At 38.9% G+C, this 22,969-nt stretch overlaps 1 pseudogene; it reads right to left on the reverse strand.

The window, feature by feature from the left end:
* Positions 1-17,417: 17,417 nt before the first annotated feature.
* Positions 17,418-22,969, reverse strand: part of LOC103258032 — a 75,486-nt pseudogene continuing 69,934 nt past the window's right edge.

Below are 22,969 nucleotides of genomic sequence, written 5' to 3' on the forward strand. Positions count from 1 at the left end.
TAATCACTCTCACCATCTTCATTTATTTTTTTAAGTATTATATATTTATTGTTAATAATAAAATATTTATAATTATCTCACAATTGTTGAAACAGACATACATCAGAAAACCATGGTTGGGAGATGCTATCTGGCCCTGGAAGCAGCCACCGAAAGGCAACCTGTTTAAAATTTTTCATAGAGATTTGCCATCTTTAAATAGGACCAAAACGTATTCTCAGTCACTGGTTAGGATTCTTCTAAGAATGATCAAAGGCATCTGATTAAAACTGTTAGAGAGGCAATTGCTTCCACATTCTTCTAAGAAGAACAGAGCACCCTACAGGTGAATCAAAGGACCTACAGGACAAGGTACCCAAAATTTGGGGCCAAGGCCCAACTGTCCCTATTCAGTCACTTTTTAAAACTAGCTTCACTGTGCACTGAATACCTCTATAACTGCCTACCTTCTCATTGGAGTCTGTCTCAACTACAGAATCTATTCAGCTAAGGTGTTTAACCTCTAATAACTTCACCTTTTTTTTTTTGCCTATTCCAAGTTCTACATACAATTTCCTCCACTTTTTCTCCCCTACTATGGCCTTATCTTCCCATGGCAGATCCCGCTGAAAGCCTATGATTCTGGAACACTTCACCCATATGTTCAATATTTTCATTCTCACACAAGCCTGTTCTCTTCTAGGGAAAGTCCATCCACAGTCCTGCTGTAGTGCAAGGTCCTCCTGCTATACCTGGTCCCAACTCTCTTTGAAGTAGAGAAATATACTCCTCATTTTTAAAAAACAGTGAGTTAGTATTTTCTCTGTCCCAGAAACCCATGCGTATTATAAACCACAGTGATTAAAGATACTGGAGACTAAGGGAACTTTGGGTCTAGACATGACATAGATCCATTGGCAAGATTTTTACAAAGGAGCAAACATAGGATAAATGATAGGTAATCATAATATCAGTATGTGACTCTATGAAGCTATTTGGCATCTATAGGCTTATGTCTGGGAGTTATTGATCTTTTTGTTTCTTTAGAATCATTATGGGGAATATATCCTTTATCGTAACTGAAATAACAAAATGACACACATATTTTAGCAATAATACCAATATTTAAGCAAAATGGACTCAATAATACTATATTTATTCTTATTATTAGTTGTGAATGAACAATATAATAATTATTTCTAGCAATATATTATTTGATATCTTTAAAATCAACATTTACTACTTAATGCTGTACACTATACCAAGCACATCACACATATTATCTAATTTAATATTCACAGTAAGCCCATATTGCTGCTATTATTATTATTATCCCTCTTTTTCAGATGAGGAGATTAAAGTATACAGAGTTTAAATAAAATGCCATGGTCTTGCCCCTTTACAATTCATAAGCCAGTAATCAGACAGACATGTTATGATTATGCAACCTGTCCTCTGAGTCTCTGGGCCATTGATAATCTCTCTTGTAGAGAATTCTCCAAGGGTGATTTCTGTACTTAAGGAATTTACACAGCACAACATACAGAAAGACAGGAAAAATGAAACCTTTGTTTTTGTGACTTGTAATCTTAACTGGATTTTATAATACAAGCGTTTCAAAATTCTGGGGTACAGATATAAAAATCTCTACTCTTCATCTAATTAGGATATTTAAGCATAATGTAATTTGAGTGAGTTGCCATGAGACTTCTCTCCTCAGGATTCGTTGTGTGATCTTCCCCATACTGGGGTCCTCTGACTCAGTCTGGTTGCTCTGAGAAACAGTATCATCAACTGCATAGGTAATAATGTAATTTGAGCGAGTTACCTTGTGACCTCTCTCCTCAGCATTCATTGTGTGGTCTTCCCCACACTGGGGTCCTCTGACTCGGTCTGGTATCTTTGAGAAACAGTGTCATCAATTGTGTGACTTAAGGATGGCAAGGAGTCCAAAGCTGGACAGAAAGGCATAAAATGACTGAAGCAGCAATAACTAGTGGCAAAGGAGAAAAATCTGAGCCGGCAAAATACTGTTGGGGACATCTGAGATGTTTATGGAAACTTGATTATGTCCCCCCTGCTAGGATAAAGGGATTGTTCTGAAGGACAGAAAACTGGTTTTGTATCTTGATTCTGCATATGCAAAGACACTTCCTGTAGTGTTTGCTCATTCCTTTAGCTTTGTCCTCAAACTATAGACCAAGATGATTTTTCCCCAAGACATGTAATTTTGAGTTAACACGACCTTTCCCCAACCCAAATTGGCTCCTATGTCTCTCTATATTCTTCAAACACCAATCTCTATCCTGCCATGTTGAATAACATAGCCAAATGTTTGGTATAGCATGATTGTATCTGATTTTTATTGCTACCAAATCACATTGTTGTATTGATTTGTATCTGATTTTTATTGCTACCAAATCACATGTACCGTGTTTAGATGTCCAAGGGGAGAACAGCTGTGACCACCATGGAAGAGTAGTAGAGAAGCTGAGGCTGGGCACGTGGCTGTAGCCCTCAAGCACAAATCAGATGCTGAGACGGAAAAGTAGAAATATTTTGGCTGTGAACAAAACAAGATAGGAAACATTTATCAAAATGACAAAACAGTTAAAAAGTCCAAGCAGTTGAAATGAGTATTTCCAGTCTATCTTAAGTGCCTTTTCATCGCTTACAATTGTGGCTGAATCATGTGTTCTCATGGATTGGAAATTCAGATCAGAAAGAGAAGCCTACACTTCAGTAGAGGAGGCCACCAAAGAGATCATTTAAACATACTTCTGCCTTCCAAAGTTCACAGTATGGGAGACCACCAGTTACTCATTACGTATGTAATATTATATGTAATACATATTATATAACATGTATTGTATATTTATAATATATCCAAATAGTAAACAATTCCTCTCTTTTAAAGCTCCCAGTATGAAGACCACCAATTAGTTATTATAGAGGTAATATTGTGTATAATATACTATTATGTATAATATATGTCATACATATAATATATACTAATATAGTACATCAATTATAATTAATACTCAGTATTAATAACATATAATTAGTAATTATAATAAATATCAATATAAAAATATAATTAATATATTAGTAATATATATCATGTGATATATGTATGTGTTTATTCATATATATCCATCTATATAACTAATACTATGTACTATAGATTTTTTTTTTTTTTTGAGTTGGAATCTCACTCTGTCGCCCAGACTGGAGTGCAGTGGCCGCTCCCGGCCACCGCAGCCTCAACCTGCTGGGCTCTGGCGATCCTTCCGCCTCAGCCTTCCAAGTAGCTGAAACTATAGGCGCGCTACCACTCCTGGCTAATTTTTGATTTATTGTAGAGATGAGGTCTCGCCAAATTGCCCAGGTGGGTCTTGAACCCGCGGGCTCAGGCAATCCACTCACCTCAGCCTCCCAAAGGTGCGGGATTACAGGCTGAGCCACCGAGCCCGGCTGTTCTTCTTTTATTAATCCTGGACAAACAGAGAATTCTTTTGAGAAAGGGAAAAAGACGGGCAAAGTGGCTCACTCCTGTAATCCCAGCACTTTGGGAGGTTGAGGCCAGAGGATTACCTGAGTCCATGGATTCGAGAACAGCCTGGTCAACTTGGTGAGACCTCATCTCTACAATGAAATCAAGAAAATTAGCCAGGTGTGATGGCGCATGCCTGTAGTTCCAGCTACTTGGAAGGCTGAAGAGGAAGGATCTCCTGAGCCCAGCAGGTCGAGGCTGTGGTGGCCGTGAGTATGCCACTGTACTCTAGCCTGGATGACAGAGTGAGACCCCCCCTCAAAAAAAAAAAAAAAAAAAGAGAGAATGGGAAATAAAACCTCTTCATCCTAACTTTAATTCCAGCAAGAATTTGATTTATTATGAAGCAGAAAACCATTTAATTTTTTCTTGAATTGTACATTATCAGTGTCATAAAACAACTGTTTGGTAAAGGCAGAAATTGCAACTACATATATTTTGTGTATTTATTGTTTTGGATGGAAATCAAGGTAAAATTTTTGGTGGAATTTGAGCACTATTTAACATGCTATATATTTTTTTCTGCCTATTAGTTTGTTTACATGAGTTGACAGTCTGTCACTTCCACGATATATAGAGCACTGATATTTTGTTATGTCTATTACATTTACAGAAGTCTTTTGGAAACTTTTTTAGCACTTTAAAAGTATCAGTCCATATTTTTAAAATTTGGATGATTTTTTTTGTATTTTATAACTCACAATCACTGATCACTTTTATTTTCTTCTGACATTCAAAAAATTTTTCACAAACAGCACCCAAGTAAAAACAAAGCAAAACAAAACAAAAAAATGATTGCACAAGGAGAAAAAAACATATGCTAAGTAGTTTTACAAAAATAATAAGCATGTCTTTGTTGAGAGTTTTAATAAAACAAAATAGATTTTTTTTTTTTTTTGCCCTTTACCTACTGAGACACCAGCAGTTTGGGACTTTTGAATTATATTATGTTTGATAACTTCCTATTGCATTAGTGAGTTTCCATTCAATTATATAAATTTCCTGGTAAAACACCATTATTTCTATGGCTATGAGGAAAGTGTAATCTGATTATGTAGCTACTTTTATTATAACTGTAGCCAATGTGATAATATACACCATATTATTACAGAAATGCTTTGTGGTGTTTTCACTTTTGAAAAAGGGCTGACAGGCTCAGAGAAAGAACAGGAGAGACAAGAAAGATTGGTACTGATCAACAAAGTATGCCCTTGAAAAACATAGCCCCACAGTTGTATAATGCAACTTAATCTCCTGGGAAGAAAGAAAAAAAGAAAAAAACAAAGCAAAACAAAACAAAAAACAGGCAGCTTTTCCCCTTGTCACAATTCAGGAAGACACGCCATATGTCTGAAATCAGAAATCACCTATCTCTGTGTCTAGGAGGAGACCTGTCAACAGTGGTAGACAATGAAGTTTAGCTCATTGGACCAAATTGGTTCTCTTATTGAGACAATGTACAGAACTACTAAGTTGTTCAAGTCTAATGCACTTATTTTGCACCTACTGAGTATTGTGCTTTATGGTGTAAATGCAACAGTGAGAGAACAATGCTCCCTGTTCTTAAGTAGCTCATGTCATCTAATAATTACAACACACTATAGTGGGAGACATGTAAATAAACAGTTAAAAAGCATTGTGATGTAGGCTATAGAAGAGATTGACCAGGTGCCTTTAAAGAGGAATAGGTGCTCCAGGGATGTGTTGGGTAGGGAGAGTGGGTGTGGGGTGGGTAGGAGCATGTGTAGAGGCACTGGGGATGACAGACAAGGTCTGATATGAGAACATGCTGTGCTCTGATAAATATTCTGGACTTATGGTCCACAAAGGTTTTCAGGAGGAGCAATTATGGTTCATATTTGCATGTTGGTGTTCTAGAAAGATAACCTTAGAAACAATGTGCAGGATAGGAGGAACACCTATCCATTGTACAATTGGAAAGAAGAAAACCAGAAGGGAAGAATGACCATCTAAATTAGGTTTGCATACTAGATTTGAGGTGTGTTTCTATAAATACATAAATATATAAAAATATAAATCTTCAGATTTGGTATAAGTGATTAAGCTAAAATCAATATAGGGAACAAGGGAAAAGTAGAATTCAAGGAAACTATGAGATTTTTGACTTGGGTAACATGGTAACTTTTTGGAATCAATAACTGATAAGAAAACAATCAAACTAATGAGTTTGCTTTCGGCTAATGAGTATTAACATTGAGGCAACTTCCAAGACATCCAAGTAGAGATGTCCAGAGGCTATTAAATATATGCATTTGGAGCTCAGGAACCTTCTGAGATTAGGGTATGGGTGGCAGTTAAGAGTTCAGGAGGCCGGGCTCGATGGCTCAGCCTGTAATCCCAGCGCTTTGGGAGGCCGAGGTGAGTGGATTGCCTGAGCCCATGGGTTCAAGACCCACCTGGGCAACTTGGCGAGAACTTGTCTCTACAATAAAACAAAAGTTAGACAGGTGTGGTAGCGTGTGCCTGTAGTTCCGGCTACTTGGAAGGCTGAGGTGGAAGGATCGCCAAAGCCCAACAGGTGGAGGCTGTGGTGGCCGGGAGTGTGCCACTGCACTCCAGTCTGGGTGACAGAGTGAGAGTCCAACTCAAAAAAAAAAAAAAAAGAGTTTGAGAAATGAAGGAAATAACCTAGGGAGAGTGACGGATGAGAGGTCTGTGGATGGGACTCTGGGAAGACCAATCTTTGGGCTGCATCAGTGGAGGAAGTTGTGAGGGAGAGCAAGATCAAAAGCACATAGGGGAAGGAGAATAAAAGGTATAACAGTTAGTTTAGGCAAGAGTGTTTCCTGGGAGTATCCACTTATGTCAGACATCTTTGGGAAACTAAGAAAAATAAAGACTGAGACAGTTTCTAAAAAGAATCAGGAGGCATCAGAGACAGTGGATACAAAGTACTTTTTTCCCCAGATGTTTGGTAGCAAAAGAAAGGTAAGAAGTAGGAAGAGGCAAGAAATGCTTATAATTGGTGAGACCCGAGCTTGTTTTTTCTCTAAGAGAAGAAAAAAAGTGCAGAAAAGATATAAGGTCCAACCTTGGACTCGGAGAAGGATAGGTACTTATGTGGTTCTAGAGTGGAAAAAAAGGTATGTGACCAAGTTCACATATATTTATCTTTTTTTCTGTGAGGTCAAGTTATTTATCTTAATCTACTTGTATTTTCCTCTTTGTGGCCACAAAATAACTCAACCTAGACATCTTATGAACATGTATTATTAATTATAACAATTTCTAAGTGAAAGATGTGGCAAAATTACCACAAATGCATCAGCAGTATTACAATAACAACAACAAAATCCCAAACCCAAACCCCTTAACATATATTGTATTGTTGATGAGTTAGCAGAATTGTATCATCTAGGTGCCTAAGAGATAAGACTTGAATTAAGGTAGCTTGAATTAAGGTAGTTTCCTTACCTGACATTTTATTCTACCTACCTTTAGTGAAATGAGGTAAATCAAATGAATATGCTATGGGGTTTATGTAAATAAGCAAAACAAAATTTCCTTCCTATATTCACTCTCTACATCCATACCTAAAGTTCTAGATATATATTGTGAAATATTGATGAACTTGATGTTCTGAGGCACTGGAAAATGTTGAATCATTAAGAAAATCAAGTTATGTTTAGTTCCCTACATAGTAAAGAAAGAAAAGCTAGATACTTAAAGAAGATTTTCAAACCGGGCTCGGTGGTTCAGCCTGTAATCCCGCACTCTGGGAGGCTGAGGTGAGTGGATTGCCTGAGCCCGCGGGTTCGAAACCCGCTTGGGCAACTTGGCGAGACCTCATCTCTACAATAAATCAAAAAAATTAGCTGGGCATGGTAGCACACACCTGTAATTCGGGCTACTTGGAAGGCTGAGGCGGAATGATCGCCTGAGCCCAGCAGGTTGACACTGGGGTGGCCATGAGCATGCCACTGCACTCTAGCCTGAGTGATGGAGTGAGACTCCAACTAAAAACAACAACTACAACAAAAAAGATTTTCAGTGGGGTTGGAATGCAAGGTATTTATTTTTTTTTACCTCAGGTTATGCAGAAAACAAAATTTACCATGTCTGGCTTGGGCTTAATATCCAGAATATGCAACGAACTCAACTCAACAGCAAAGAAAAAAGCAAATAATCCAATTAAACAATGGGCAAGCGGGGCTCGGTGGCTCAGCCTGTAATCTCGTGCTTTGGGAGGCCAAGGTGAGTGGATTGCCTGAGTCTGCGGGTTCGAGACCCACCTGGGCCACTTGGTGAGACCTCATCTCTACAATAAATCAAAAAAAATTAGCTGGGTGTGGTAGCGCGCACCTGTAGTTCCAGCTACTTGGAAGGCTGAGGCGGAAGGATTACCGGAGCCCAGTGGGTCGAGGCTGCGGTGACTGGGAGTGGCCACTGCACTCCAGTTTGAGTGACAGAGTGAGACTCTAACTCAATTAAAAAAAAAAAAAATGGCCGGACTCTGTGGCTTAGCCTGTAATCCTAGCACTTTGGGAGGCCGAGGTGAGTGGATTGCCTGAGCCCGCAGGTTCGAGACCCGCCTGGGCAACTTGGTGAGACCTCATCTCTACAATAAATCAAAAAATTAGCTGGGCATGGTAGTGCGCGCCTGTAGTTCCAGCTACTCGGAAGGCTAAGGCAGAAGGATTGCCAGAGCCTAGCAGGTCGAGGCTGCGGTGGCCGGGAGCGGCCACTGCACTCCAGTCTGGGTGACAGAGTGAGACTCCAACTCAAAAAAAAAAAAAAAAAAAAAAAAGGGCAAATGAGCTGAATAGACATCTCTCAAAAGAAGACATACAAATGGCCACCATGTATATGAAAAAAATCTTCTAATCATCAGGGAAATGCAAATCAAAATCACAATGAGATAATATCTCATCCTAATTAGAATAAATATTACTAAAAAGACAAAATAATAATAATAATAAAAATAACAAAAGTGGCCAGGATGCAAAGAAAGAGGAACTCAATGGGCACTGTGATTGGGAATGTAGATTAGCGCAGCCATTATGGAAAACAGTATGGAGTTTCCTCAAAAAACTACAACTAGAACTACCATATGATCCAGCAATCCCACTACTGAGTATATGTCCAAAGTAAAGGAAATCAGTATGTCAAAGAGATATTTGCTCTCCCATGTTTATTGTGGCTTTATTCACATAACCAGCATAAGCATCCATCAACAGATGAGTGAATCTTAAAAATGTGGTGCATATACACAATGGAATATTATTTTGCCTTAAAAAGAACAAAATTCTATCATTCATGGCAAAATGGATGAACCTGTAGGACATTATGCTAAGTGAAATAAGTCAGGCACATAAATAAATACCACATGTTTTCACTCTTATGTAGAAGCTAAAAAAGTTGATCTCAGAATTGGGGAGAGACACAATATTGATAAGGGTACCTGATCTCAAACCAGGCAAAGTGGGGACCAAAGGCTCAAACTTTACCTTTATGATGACTACCTGTATACCTAATCCTGAACTGTACCCCACATCTTTAAAGTAATAAATAAATAAAGTGATTTTAAAAAAGAAATATAGAGTAGAAGAGTAGTTACTAGAAGTTGGGAATGGGGGAATCACAAGGAGATGGTTAATGGATAAGAAATTACAGTCAGATAGGAGAGTAAGTTCTAGTGTTCTATAGCACTGTAGGGTGACTATAATGTATTATATATTTCCAAGTAGCTAGAAGAGCAAATTTTGAGGTGATGAATATGCCAATTACCCAGATTTGATCATTGCACATTGTGTATATATAGCAAAATATCAAACTGCACCCCATAAATATTTACAATTATTATGAGTCAATTAAAGAATAATAAAAGCAAAAAAAATTCTTGCTCTTAGAATGCTTACATTTTCTGGTGTTTAAAACAATCTGTTACATCACTTTGTGTTCTTGTAAAATGTTTTAGTTAAAAAAAGGAATACTGGAAATATATTTGGTTATTTGATGGGGTTTGTTAGTTAACTTTTGATTAGTTACAATTTTTATTTTGTAATGTATACTTTGTAAATTTTCTGTGTAGATGATGATAATGATTGTGATAATAATAATCTCCGGCCGGGCTTGGTGGCTCAGTCTGTAATCCCAGCGCTTTGGGAGGCCGAGGTGAGTGGATTGCCTGAGCCTGCGGGTTCGAGACCCGCTTGGGCAACTTGGCAAGACCTCATCTCTACAATAAACCAAAAATTAGCCAGGTGTGGTAATGCGCACCTGTAATTCCAGACATTTGGAAGGCTGAGGTAGAAGGATCGCTGGAGCCCAGCAGGTCGAAGCTGCAGTGACTAGGAGCGGCCACTGCACTCCAGTCTGGGTGACAGAGTGAGACTCCAACTAAAAAAAAAAAAAAATAATAATCATCATCTCCTTGGTAAAAGCTGTTTCTTTCCAAGGAAAAAAAATAAAAACAAAATATACCAGAGCCTCTCATTTTCACCATTCTCTGAGCATTCCAATTACTTTAAATTTTGTGCATGGAAACAGTGAGTACCCAGTTGATTTTTATTCTATCACAGAGAAGCTGTAGTTGGTTATAGATATGGACTAGGGATAAAATACAGAACAGAATGTTCATAAATATTACTTGATTTCTTTAGAATTATTGCAGCCATTTCAACAGCAACACTGTCATTCTATACCTATGGCATATGGGAAAATTTCCATTTTTTTCTGGAGGAAACCTGTGTGTCAAGTTCTAGGAATCTATGATTGTGCCACTGCTTTTGCTCAGAACTGGAAGACTGATGTAGCTAAAATGTTTAACTTTAGGCCTTGGGTACATGGAGGCACACAAATACTTAGGAAACATAATACTTGACTTACATGTGAGTATCATTTTATTAATTTGGATAAGAGTTATTTATAATAATTGGCCATATTTTGCCCTATTGAAGGATGGAATCTAGGTAAAATGATTGTGATTGTGAGACCAGCTGATATACTGAAAAGACTGTGGACTTTGTATCCAAGCAGATATGTAAGTGAATAGCTAAAACTCTTACAATCTCAGTTTCTTAATTTGTAAAACTTTCATGACAAAACCCGTTTAGTTTTATACCTAGATCATGCCTGTGACCAACTACAGCTTCTCTGTGGTAGAATCATGGGATTATTATATGGATTAGTGTTAATATATATAAAACACTATACACATAGCAGGAATTCAATATATGTTAGACATTATTTTTATTATGTTCACTCTTAATGGAGTACTAGTGATCACCTAAATATCCTGCTTTATGAGGCAAAAAATGTTTTGGGCCAAATACATTAGAATTTGGAAATGTTTGTCTCTGCAGAGATGAACTCAAGTAAGTATTCATTCATAGATAGTTTTTCTGATTCTAATTTCCGTTGTTATATGACATTAGCCAGTCAGTCATTCACCTGTCTAGATCTCAAAATTCTTACTTGTAATGCATAGTGTTTGCTTAAAATAATCTTCAAGGGCTCATTCAAATTAAAAATGTAGTGTTTCTATTTTTTCAAAAATATAGCCCAAATTTTCAAATTTAGGATTATCTCTCTTGAATCATTTTAGTCAGTTATCAAATATTTTTAAAAAATATCTACTACCTGAGTGCACGGGTTCAAGACCAGCCTGGGCAACTTGGTGAGACCTCATCTCTACAATAAATCAAAAAATTAGCCAGGTGTGGTAGCACACGCCTGTAGTTCCAGTTACTTGAAAGGCTGAGGCCGAAGGATCGCCTGAGCCCAGCAGGTTGAGTCTGTGGTGGCCGTGAGCATGCCACTGCACTCCAACCTGGGCGATGGAGTGAGATTCCAAATAACAATAAATAAATAAATAATAAAGTAAATACTGGCCAGGTACCATGGCTCATGCTTGTAATCCTAGGCTGAGGCAGGAGAATCTCCTGAGCCCAGGAGTTCAAGACCAGCATAAGCAACACAGTGAGACCCTGTCTCAAAACAAAAACATAAAACAAACAAAAAAAGGAAATACTTAGTTTCAAAATCCTGTGGCTATTTTGCGCTTAACAGTACATCTCAGTTTGGATGAGTGTACTTCAAGAGCTCTAAAATAGCCACATGTAGCTACCATGTTGGACATCACAGCTCTGAATGTTGGGATGGCCAAAGGGCTCAGTTCTGGAATCTTTTCATTTCTCTGTGTACAGTCTTCCTGTGACCCAAGTGAGCATCTATTATCTATATGCTGATTCACTCACTGAATAAGTATTTCCTGAGGGCCTAGGATGTGTCAGACTACTGAGTTTTAGGTACTGGGGATACAATAGTAAGCAAAATAGTCATAAATATCCACCATAGTAAGCGTATTTTTTAGTAAGAGAAAGACAAACAAAATTGCACAGTGTAATAGAAGGTGATAGTGCACTATGATAGGCACAGAAACGTGGGAAGTGAAGTCAGAGAAGTGAAAGGGGGGCTTTTGTGGACTCTTGGAAGAATTTTGGCTTTTACTAAATCAAGATGGGGAACCCATTAGACGGCTTCAAGCAGAGGAAATACCTGATAGGGTGTTCATGATACATGAGCATCAGGTTGTAAATATCATTTTGGCTGCTGCTTTGGGAATATACAATAGAAGTGACGGGGGTGGGTGGGGGACATTGTAAACAGATAGGAAGCTATTGCAAAAATTTAGGCTGAAGATGATAGTGGCTTTGACCTGCTACTAGGGGAAGTGGTGAGAAGTTGTCACATTCTGAGAGAAGCTCAGGCCAGATATATAAGTATAGGAATCATCAGCATATACCACATTTGTCAAATAGGACAGCCACCTGCCACATATGGCTATTTAAATTTAAATTAATCAAACCAAAATAAAATTAAAATTCAGTTTCTTGACTACACTAGCTTAACCTAATTTTAGAGGCTCAATTTCCACATGTGGCTAGTGGCAAACTGCATTGGACAGCACAGATGAAGGGCCTTTCAGCATCACAGAAAGTTCTACTTGGCAGTGCTGATACACATGACATTTAGAGTTCTGGTTTCCTGTCTCTCAAATCAACTGCCTGCTGGATGCCTCTACTGAACAATTAGATTATTATTATATTGATATATATCCAATAAGCATCTTATTCAAAACATGGTCAGCCCTCTTTGTCTTCATTTTCCCCATCCTGGAAAATGGAATCACCATCAATCTACATTGTTGTACCTAACTAGGGAATCGTTCCTGATTCCTCTCTTTCTCTTTCTACTTCCCCCATCACTTTCAATCCATTCGATATCCCAGACATATTCTGACTGTGACCATCTCTAAGCATCTCCACTTCTATCACTCTGTTAAAAGTTACCAGCACCTCTCACTTGGACAATTGACATAGCTTCTAAATTAGTGGTTTTTGAACCCTGACTATCTATACATTAGAATTACCTGGAAGTTTAAAAAACACACAACAGAAAACAATTTCTGCATACACAGATGGGGCTTGGCTTTGTAAAAGCTTTCCAAACAATTTGAATGTGCTACTAGCGATGAGAACCCCTTTGACCATAACCTCTCCCTCCACCCTCCATGGTCTGCTCTCTACATAGGAGTCAGAGTGACCTTTCTAAGTCATAAATCAAATCATGCCATTCCTTTGCTTGAGACTGTCTCATAGCACTTATTGCTTTCAGAAGAATTTGGCGCTCTTGACCTTATAAGATCTGGTCCTGTTTGTTTCTCCAGTCTACTTTTGCCTGACTGTGCTCCATCATGGTCACTTCCTTAGAGAGGTGTCCTGTTCACTCCATCGTAAACAGCCCTTTTTCCTCCACCAGAACCCATTCCACTCTCCTTTTCCAATTCCCCAGTTTATTGCCTTTATGGAATATGTTGCTCTTTTTGATGATCGTATTTAATACTTTTTTCTTTTGTCTTTTTATTATTATTATTTTAGTAGCTTTAGAGGTACAAGTGGTTTTTGGTTGCATGGATGCATTGTATAGTGCTGAAGAAATCTGGGTTTTAAGTGTGCCCATCACCCCCAAAACTGCACATTGTACCTGGAGGGTGATTTTTCACCTGATTTGTTGTTTATCTTCTTGACTACAGTATAAACCCCATGACAGGAACTTTCATATATTTTTTTTCATGGTTTGTCTCCAACTAGAACAGCATCTGGCAACAAATAAGCATATTTGGATGCTTTCTGCATTTGTTTCATTGGATATATATATTTGAAATATTCTTTTAGAGTCTTCAGAGAAAAGACAATGACAACAATGATGATGAAGATGACAATATATATATAGCAAAATTTATGATTTATGGAGTACGTATTATGTGTGAGGTACTGTGCTTACTCCATCCTGACACTGTGCTTAGTCCATCCTCTGAGATGTGTGCAACACACCCATTTTACAGATGAAAACATAAGGATTCAGAAAGGCTAAATAACTTGTTTTGGGTCCCCAACATAGTTTAAGTATGAGAAGCTAGAATTGGAACCACGTCAGTCTGAGGCCAAGTTCTGACTCTTAAAAAACAGACAAATAAGCAAATGGAACTTGTAGCCCTTTAGTCCATACTTGTGAAGTAAGTAGAGTCAGTGGCAACCAGTGCATGTTAAGGTCTTGCCAAACACTGATATTTAGTTTATGTCCAAGAAAAAAAAAAACCCATCGCATCTTTTATCCCAATATAGTCTACGAGGTCACCCCTGCATCCTTTTGCCACTGTGGAGGACTCAAGTGCTGCCCTGCATTCCTTTTTTTTTTTTTTTGCCAGTTATTTGTGCAACATGCAGTTTTAGCCTAAAGAATTCCGTCTCCTAGCAGCTACCAGGGTTACTTGCAGCCTCAATGATCTTCCTTTGAGGAGAGGGAAAAATCCTCCAACTTTGTAATACAATCCAGTGATGCATGAGAAGCCATTGTCAGAGGGGGAGGGGGAGAGGGAGGAAAATAAAAATACTGTTCTCCTCTGGAATGTCTCCTAGGACTAGTGAAAAATGCTAATTCTGACAACAGGAAAATCATTTTAAAATCAAAGCGTCTTTGAATTATATTAGAAATGAGATTAAAATGAGAAGTGGTTAAAGAAAATAATTATATTCTTCCAATCTAGCAGCATCTCATCCCCTCCAGCTCTGTTCTGGTTTATGATGCCCTAGATATTCTCCCAGGAATGATTTACCCCTGACTCAGTATAGACAGCTTTGTGTTCAGGTTGCATGAAAAGGTAGAGGGATGCATGGGCTTTCTTGACTCCCCCAGAATAGGCCGGTGGGGGAAAGTTGGAGCTTTTTTCTCCTCTCTTTAACAAAGCCCCGTGGCTCAATTTATGTTTTTATTTTTAATGACTGCAAGATTAACGTGCCTAAGTGTGCTTATGCTATTAGCCTTGACTATACAGGCTGTATGAGTACTCAACGAGATCAAGTTAAAAGTGGGCCAGAGTGCTTTACAAAAGGTGAATTTCTCCTTAAGGGCGTGTACACACACACACACACACACACACACACACACACACACACACACCCCCTCATCTTTACAGCGTGGAACGCCCTCTCCACCGCGAATGAGGCTCGCGGAGCCTGCAAGGGAGTCGGGCCTTTTGAACCAGCTCCAGGAAAAGGGAGAACCCTCAGGACGCGCGGTCCCTGGGGACGCCTGCTCCGCGGCGGCGCGCCTCTCCCGCCCCGAGCGAGAAAGCGGCGCTCGTTGCTCTCCAGCGCGCCGGCGGCCCTGCGCGGCGCCCCTGCCCGGGAGCCCCTTCCCCGGCGCCCCTGGCAAGGAGTGGGGGGCGGGAGCCCGCGCCCAGCCCGCGGCCCAGATGGCGGAGCAGCTCGGAGCGGGGACATTTTCTCAGGCTTTCAAAAAGAGCACTTTCTTTCCTGCCTAATATTTAGCTCCTTCAAATGCAAATGGAGAGGTTGCGCTCCCAGGTTAGCATAACAATTATGGGAAAGCTTTAAATCTGATGCGTTTGTTTACATGATGAAAGGCGGGCAGGATCCGAAAGCTCCGAGGCCCCGGCTTTTCAGCAACTATTTTCTAACTAGTGAACTGCGAGTCAATTTTAGATCACAAAGAAAACCAATTTATAGAGCGGTGTAGGCTAATTTTGGAGGGAGCTCCACATTATTATCAATTTTTTTTAATGACCGCTACTGAAAGAGTGATTTCTCTTTTCGTCCTGAAGTTTGGTGTGAGCTAATTGGTGTTAGTGATAGGCAAGAAGGTCTTCATTACTGAGGACAATAGGAACCTGGAATAGGGCAAGCGAGCACAGGTAGAGATTGTTCCAGCGACTTGGTGGGGTCATTGGCACAAAATACATAAAATATCTTAGTCTGTTAAAGAAGTTGATTTTATTTTTCATTCGGCTTAGATTTTTGGTATTCATAAAGGGTTGTGTGGTTGTAAGTACGTCTGACCAGACTGAGACTTAAGGGGAATGACATTCTCCCACAAAACCATTCATTTTCAGGCATCTTGAGAACTGGGCCAGACCCATAAGGAGTCTAAAATCTGCCCCCCAAAGGCCACCAAACCTTGCCCTTGTGCAAGAAAGAAATCTCAGGTCTTTCTCCTCACTCCTGTCCTTGCTCCCGCCTTCCTTCCCTCCTTTTTCCTCCCTTTCCTTCTTCCTCTTATACAGTCCAGGTGACTTTCCCCAAACCTTCCTCCTGGGGCCATCCTTCCTCCTGGCTGCCATCCGCCCACCTGTGGTACACACAGAAAGGTGAGCTCTTATATGACATGCTGTTTGATCTCAGCCTGTTAAGGTCCTTGTCACTATAAGACCCAGAAGGGAAATGAAGACCTTTGGGACCTTATTAAGTCCATTGGCTTCATTGACAATATATTGGGAAATATTTTGTAAAACACTACAATTCACAATGCCTGCAACTCTGAAAGTTTACCAGTACACAGTATTTAACAACATTATCCCATTTGGGGTGTATTTATTGACTAACAGAAATATGCTATTTTCAATGTTAAGATTCAGCTACAAAATCTTTTTTTTTCCTTTGAGGTATTTGTACAGTTGAGCTGAAACTGTTCTGACAGTTGGAGCAGGGTAAGCATACATGCTCTATTATCTGACTGGCATAAGGCGGCAGTTTTCAGTTTGAGTGTGTAGCAGATCACTGGAAGGTACTGTTAAAGCACTGATTGTTGGGTGTTGCCTCCCCCCATATGTGATTCAACAGGTCCTTGGTGGAGCCTGAGAATTTCCATTTCTTACGGGTTACCAGGTGATACGGATGGCTTCTTCCTGGAGACCACACTTGAGGGACCACTAACTTAAAAAATCAGGAATATGACAAAAGAATTTCCTTTTTGCAGGAATAGCTTAAAGAAAAATGACAGCTACTGACTGAACCATGCACGCTAGAAATGAAGTGAGATTGAGATATTATTCTTAAATTTAATTTTTTAAAATATAGGTTTTTAGAGATTGCTGGTTTGATCTGTTTAGGAACTCAAAGCAAGTAAAATCTTCTTGAATAACAGATGAGCATTAGAAAACATTCTTTGGTTCTGCTGGTCAAATGAATGGATTCACAAAGGATGGTCATTTATTTATTTATTTATTTATTTTTGAGTTGGGGTCTCACTCTGTCGCCCAGACTGGAGTGCAGTGGCCGCTCCCGGCCACCGCAGCCTCGACCTGCTGGGCTCTGGCGATCCTTCCGCTTCAGCCTTCCGAGTAGCCGGAATTACAGGCGTGCGCTACCACGCCCGGCTGATTTTTTGATTTATTGTAGAGATGAGGTCTCGCTGCCCAGGTGGATCTTGAACCCGCGGGCTCAGACAATCCACTCACCTCAGCCTCCGGAAGGCGCGGGATTACAGGCTGAGCCACCGAGCCCGGCTAGGATGGTCATTTATAAATGAAGTTTATTTAACTGATATTCAGATACCTCAAGATTCACTCACACTGAATTTTTCCCTTGGCTATTTTAGTCATAATATCCCTTTTATCAGTTATCCTATGCTTAGGTCTCTTTTGAAGTGTCCTCTTTCTCTGAAATCCTTGACAAACGCCTTCGAATTCATTATTAAGATACCTCTTTAAAGCCAGTTCCTCTAATAAACCTTCAAGACAGAGAAGTTGAGATTTTCATGTGAGACCTTTATTACACAAAAGTGAAATCTTGTGACGCTCTCTCATTCATCTAAACATATAATGTAATCAAACATATTTATCTGCTTCTGTATAGTGTCTGTATTTGATCTTTGTGTCTTTAATATGTTTATTTTCCCGTTTTGTTACAAACTGTTTATCCTAAAAAGGAGAGACCTTTTCATTCTGACTTTTCGTAATGTTTAGTGTAGAGTCACACAGAAATAGACACCTGAAAACCAATGGTTTTGATGATGATTTCTCATTAAGTGATATGGCTATATGGGTAAAATATATGTTCTTTATAAAGCCTGTCTTATGCTGGCCACTTGACCATGAACGTGTGTCAGGCTAGTTGAGAGGCAAATAGTCAGTAAATTGTAGGAGACATTTTATTCAGGTCATGCTTATATGTGTATTAAGGAAATATGCAGCTCAAGAAGTCATATGTAAATAATTTTGTAAAATAAACAAACACCTATAATTTATCTTTTATTTAATAGGCATCATAACATGCTGGAGAACACCAATCTAGGAGACAAAGGAACCTCATCAATAACTAGTTTTGTGATTTTGGGTGTTGAGGATGGGGGCAATGCTGGTGAAATACACATTATTTAGTCATTTATTTCATCCTTTTCTCATTGAAAGCACAAGAGGAGAATGAGTCTTCCAGTTCTTCCTGAGCAGCAGGTATTGCCTCTGCTTTGGTTTACTTAAACTGCATTATAAATATACGTGCAATAGGGTCAGCATTGGTTTAAACAGGTGACTATATTATGACAATATTGTCAACACCTGTTAAAATAATTGTGATCTCCTCTGTGTTACTGTCTCCTTGGATTTGTGGGAGATGGTCTGTTGATTGCTTTTCATTGTAAAGGAGTCATTTTCCTTGAGCAACTGCTATTTCTATCTGAACATTCAAGTCATTGAGGAGACATTTAATTTAGGGATGGAGCAGATCTTCTTTACCCTTGTCGTTATCCTCTGTCACAGCTGACTGCTTGAGTGCCAATAAAATGCTAAGGGCTCTGGTTTTACTGGGCACAGCATTGACTGGCAAAGTCATTCCTATTAAATATTAACATCATTTACTAAGAATATAATTAGAAATCAAATAAACTTAAGCTAGCATATAAAATTTGTATCTTAATCATCCTGTGCTCTTGTTCAGGTGTTGAAAAATTGTTTTCTTGGTCCTAAATGTATATTTAGGAGTTAGGGTTTTAAGGGCATTAAACTACCATTACAGAGAGTTTGTGGGTATTTCCCCAGGTATTTTACAGACCAGAGTGTTTTGGAGGTCAAGTGATGAATATGTCAAGAAAAGTGTGTGTGTGTGTGTGTGTGTGTGTGTATTTTAAAGTGGAGGGTGAATGGAAGTGGGAAATCAGATGGAAGAAAGTGGAAAATGATAGAATAAATAGGGCACTAGGGTATTTTTTAGTTCGGAAATGAAACTATGGTTTGAATCCAATAAGTCAAATATATATATATAGTATAGAGGGCAGATATCCAGAAATAATAGATTTTTTTTTCTCCAGAGGGAAAGAGAGAACTAACCAGAGGAGAAACCTCTCGAACAGGATAAGAACAGTATGAACAGGTAATAAAAGTAAGGCTTGAATTTATTTATTTTCTATACTTGCTGATTTATCAATTCTTCTTGGTGTATATCTGGATTGTTTCCATTTATTTTGCTACTATAAATAATACTGCTATGATCATTATTATACTTATTTGTGGGTGCACAGGTGCCAGATTATCTAAGGCGTCTTTTTTTGGTGATGCATTAATTTCTATTCTGTCTAGTCTATAACTTTTATTAACAAAATAATAACCCTTAAACTGACATGTGTTTGCACAATAGGACTAAGTTGACATGTACCTCCTCAACATTGCAAGATAATGCCCCAAATTCTTTTCCAAAAAGTAAACATTCCTATGCACACTGGTTCCTGTTGCTTTATATTCTTTCTTACCCACTATTGCCAAAATTTTACTTTTGTTACTTGAGAGTGGTGAAATTTTACCTCATTTTGGTTTTTATTTTCTTCTCCTTGATAGGTTGATCATTTTTCATGTTTATTGACCATTCATGTTTTGTTCTTTCCATATAATTTGCTACCCTTCTATTGAGTTATTTGTCTTTTTTTTTTTGAGTTGGAGTCTCACTCTGTCACCCAGATTGGAGTGCAGTGGCTGCTCCTGGCCAACGCAGCCTCGACCTGCGGGCTCCAGCGATCCTTCTGCCTCAGCCTTCCAAGTAGCCGGAATTGCAGGCATGCGCTACCACGCCCGGCTGATTTTTTGATTTATTGTAGAGATGAGGTCTCGTTGCCCAGGCAGGTCTCGAACCCGCGGGCTCAGGCAATCCACTCACCTCAGCCTCCCAAATGCGCGGGATTACAGGCTGAGCCACCGAGCCCAGCTGAGTTATTTGTCTTTTAAAAAATTATTAGAAATATTCTCATACTGATCCTCTGATGATTATATGCATTAAAAATAATCTTTAATACTCTGTGACTGGGATTTACATTACCATTTAATAAACAATTTCTTAATTTTAAATGACATTGAGTGTTTTCTTTATGGTTTCAATTTTTTTGGTCTTATTTTTAAACTTCTTCTTTTTATAAGAAATCACATTTTTTAAAAAAAAGTTAAGCTCCCAAGCAATCTGAAATTGTTTTTTGTGTATGATGTGAGGAAGATATCAAATTGCACATCTTCTATAGGAGTAACCAGTCATCCCAACATAATTTTTTAAGTGATCCCTGCTCCCTTATTGGTGTGTGACATCACTTCTATCATACATTAGGTTTGCTTATAAATCAGGGTCTGTTTTGTGGTCCTAGTTGTGTCCTATTTGTCTATGTATACTCTAATTCTACATCATCTTAATTAAAAATGTCTTTTTCATTTTCTTTTTCTTTTTTTTTGAGTTGGAGTCTCCCTCTGTCGCCCAGACTGGAGTGCAGTGGCCGCTCCCGGCCACCGCAGCCTCGATCTGCTGGGCTCCAGCGATTCTTCTGCCTCAGCCTTCCAAGTAGCCAGAATGACAGGAGCGTGCTACCACGCCCGGCTGATTTTTTGATTTATTGTAGAGATGAGGTCTCGCCTGCCCAGGCGGGTCTCTAACCCGCGGGCTCAGGCAATCCACTCACCTCAGCCTCCCAAAGACACGGGATTACAGGCTGAGCCACTGAACCCGACTGTCTTTTTCATTTTCATATCTGGCAGAGGATGAACTCTCACTTGACTTTTCTTCAGGAGTATCTTGACTATCTTGACTATTCTTGATCCTTTGCTCTTTTGTAAATATTTTAGAGTCAGCTTGATAAAGTCCTTATATAAAATCCTTTCTGAGTTTTGGTTGACATTGTCTTCAATCTACAGCTTAATTTGAGAAGAGTTGACATTCTCTTCAATATTACAATATTAGGTTTTCTAATCCATGAACATGATAATTCTCTCCATTTATAAAGAAAGCATAAACCTATTTAAACATCTTTAAACAAAAGTTGACAGTTTTCTCCATAAATATCTTACATGACATTTGTTCTCAATACTTAATATTTTCATGGCTTTAAAAATATTATTTTTTTGAGTTGGAGTCTCTGTCGACCATACTGGAGGGCAGTGGCATGTTCATGGCCACCACAGCCTCTACCTGCTTGGGCTTAGGAGATCCTTCCACCTCAGCCTTCCAAGTAGCTGGAACTTCAGGAGCATGCTATTTTTTCATTTATTGTAGAGATGAAGTCTCATCAAGTTGCTCAGGCTGGTCTCAAACCCCTGAGTTCAGGGAATCCTGTAGCCTCTGCCTCCCAAAGTGCTGGGATTACAGGTTTGAGCCACTGTGCATAGTCAAATATACCTCATTTCAACAGCCTCCCATTTTTGTGGAAATAATTTCTGTGTTGTCTTATCTAAATATGCTAAATATAAGTAATTTACTTCCTATTCTTTATCTTATAATTCCAATTATCTCGGGTTTCTCTGGGCCTGGTGTTTGTTGTCTCTCCTAGTTCTAGCTAATGATACAATATTTATTTTCTTTTTAATTGAGAGAATTTAGTGTATGGGTTATTGTAGACCTGGGTTCAAAATCTGTCCTCAAATTCAGGATTCACCTTTGTTTTGCCAGGTACCTGGAGTTATTTTTTAAATAGTAGAATGAATAACTATTTTGAAATAATTCTCAGATTGAAAATTTTAGGATTATACAAATAATATGAATTCAAACTCCAATTGTATATAATCATAAAATTTTAATCGAGACTTTCCCCTCTATCCCAAGTTGAGGAAGAAATACACAAATTTCTACAATATCTCTTCTCTCTCTCTCTCTCTCTCTCTCTCTCTCTCTGTGTGTGTGTGTGTGTGTGTGTGTGTTTTCCTTAGTTCACTCTTTCTTACCTATTTGCAAGAGAAGCCAATGTAGCCTCTTTTCAGGGACTGACTGTGACTTGGTCTCCTGCTCTTCATGAGAAAATAGGCCATTAAGCCAGGAGTGGAGGCTCAAGACTATAATCCCAGCACTTTGGGAGGCAGAGGTGAGAGGATTGCCTAAACCCAGGTGTTCAAAACCAGCCCAGGCAACTTGGTGAGACCTCTCTACGATAAATCAAAAAATTAGCCGGATGTGGTAGCACACGCCTGTAGTTCAGCTACTTGGAAGACTGAGGCACTAGGATCACCTGAGCCCATCAGGTGGAGGCCTTAGTGGCCATGATTGTGCCACTGCACTCCAGCCTGGTGATAGAGTGAGACTCTGACTCAAAAAAAGAAAAGAAGGAAGAAAGGAAGGAAGGAAGGAAGGAAGGAAGGAAGGAAGGAAGGAAGGAAGGAAGGAATAAAATAGGCCGTTAAAACTAAAGCTACCTGGTAGATTATCCTAAAGTCACAGCTAATTCCATTGCTTGGTTCATTCTGGATTCAAGATTTCTAAATGTTTTTAGTCTTCGGAACTATCTACTATATATATAGTAGATATATGTATTTCAGTTATATGTTTAAATATTTAAAGCATATATTACTTCTTCTGCACCTGAAAAAAATTAATAATATTTAGTTTTACCATACTCTCACAAAAAGATTTTTTAAAAATGAAGAGTTATAAAGTGAAAAACCACTATATTGCTTTTATTTAGTCATGCTATGTGGTTCAGAAAAATTTACTAACCCTTAGCTACTGATTTATATAATCACACTTATAAAAATAAAGACATTTGATAATAATAATATGAAGACTCTATTTTCTTTTTTTGAGTTGGAGTCTCACTCTGTCGCCCAGACTGGAGTGCAGTGGCTGCTCCCGGCCACCACAGCCTCGACCTACTGGGCTCTGG

The sequence above is a fragment of the Carlito syrichta genome, unplaced genomic scaffold (genome assembly GCF_000164805.1).
Source record: "Carlito syrichta isolate Samal-C Ts95f unplaced genomic scaffold, Tarsius_syrichta-2.0.1 Scaffold301937, whole genome shotgun sequence".
NCBI lineage: Eukaryota > Metazoa > Chordata > Mammalia > Primates > Tarsiidae > Carlito > Carlito syrichta.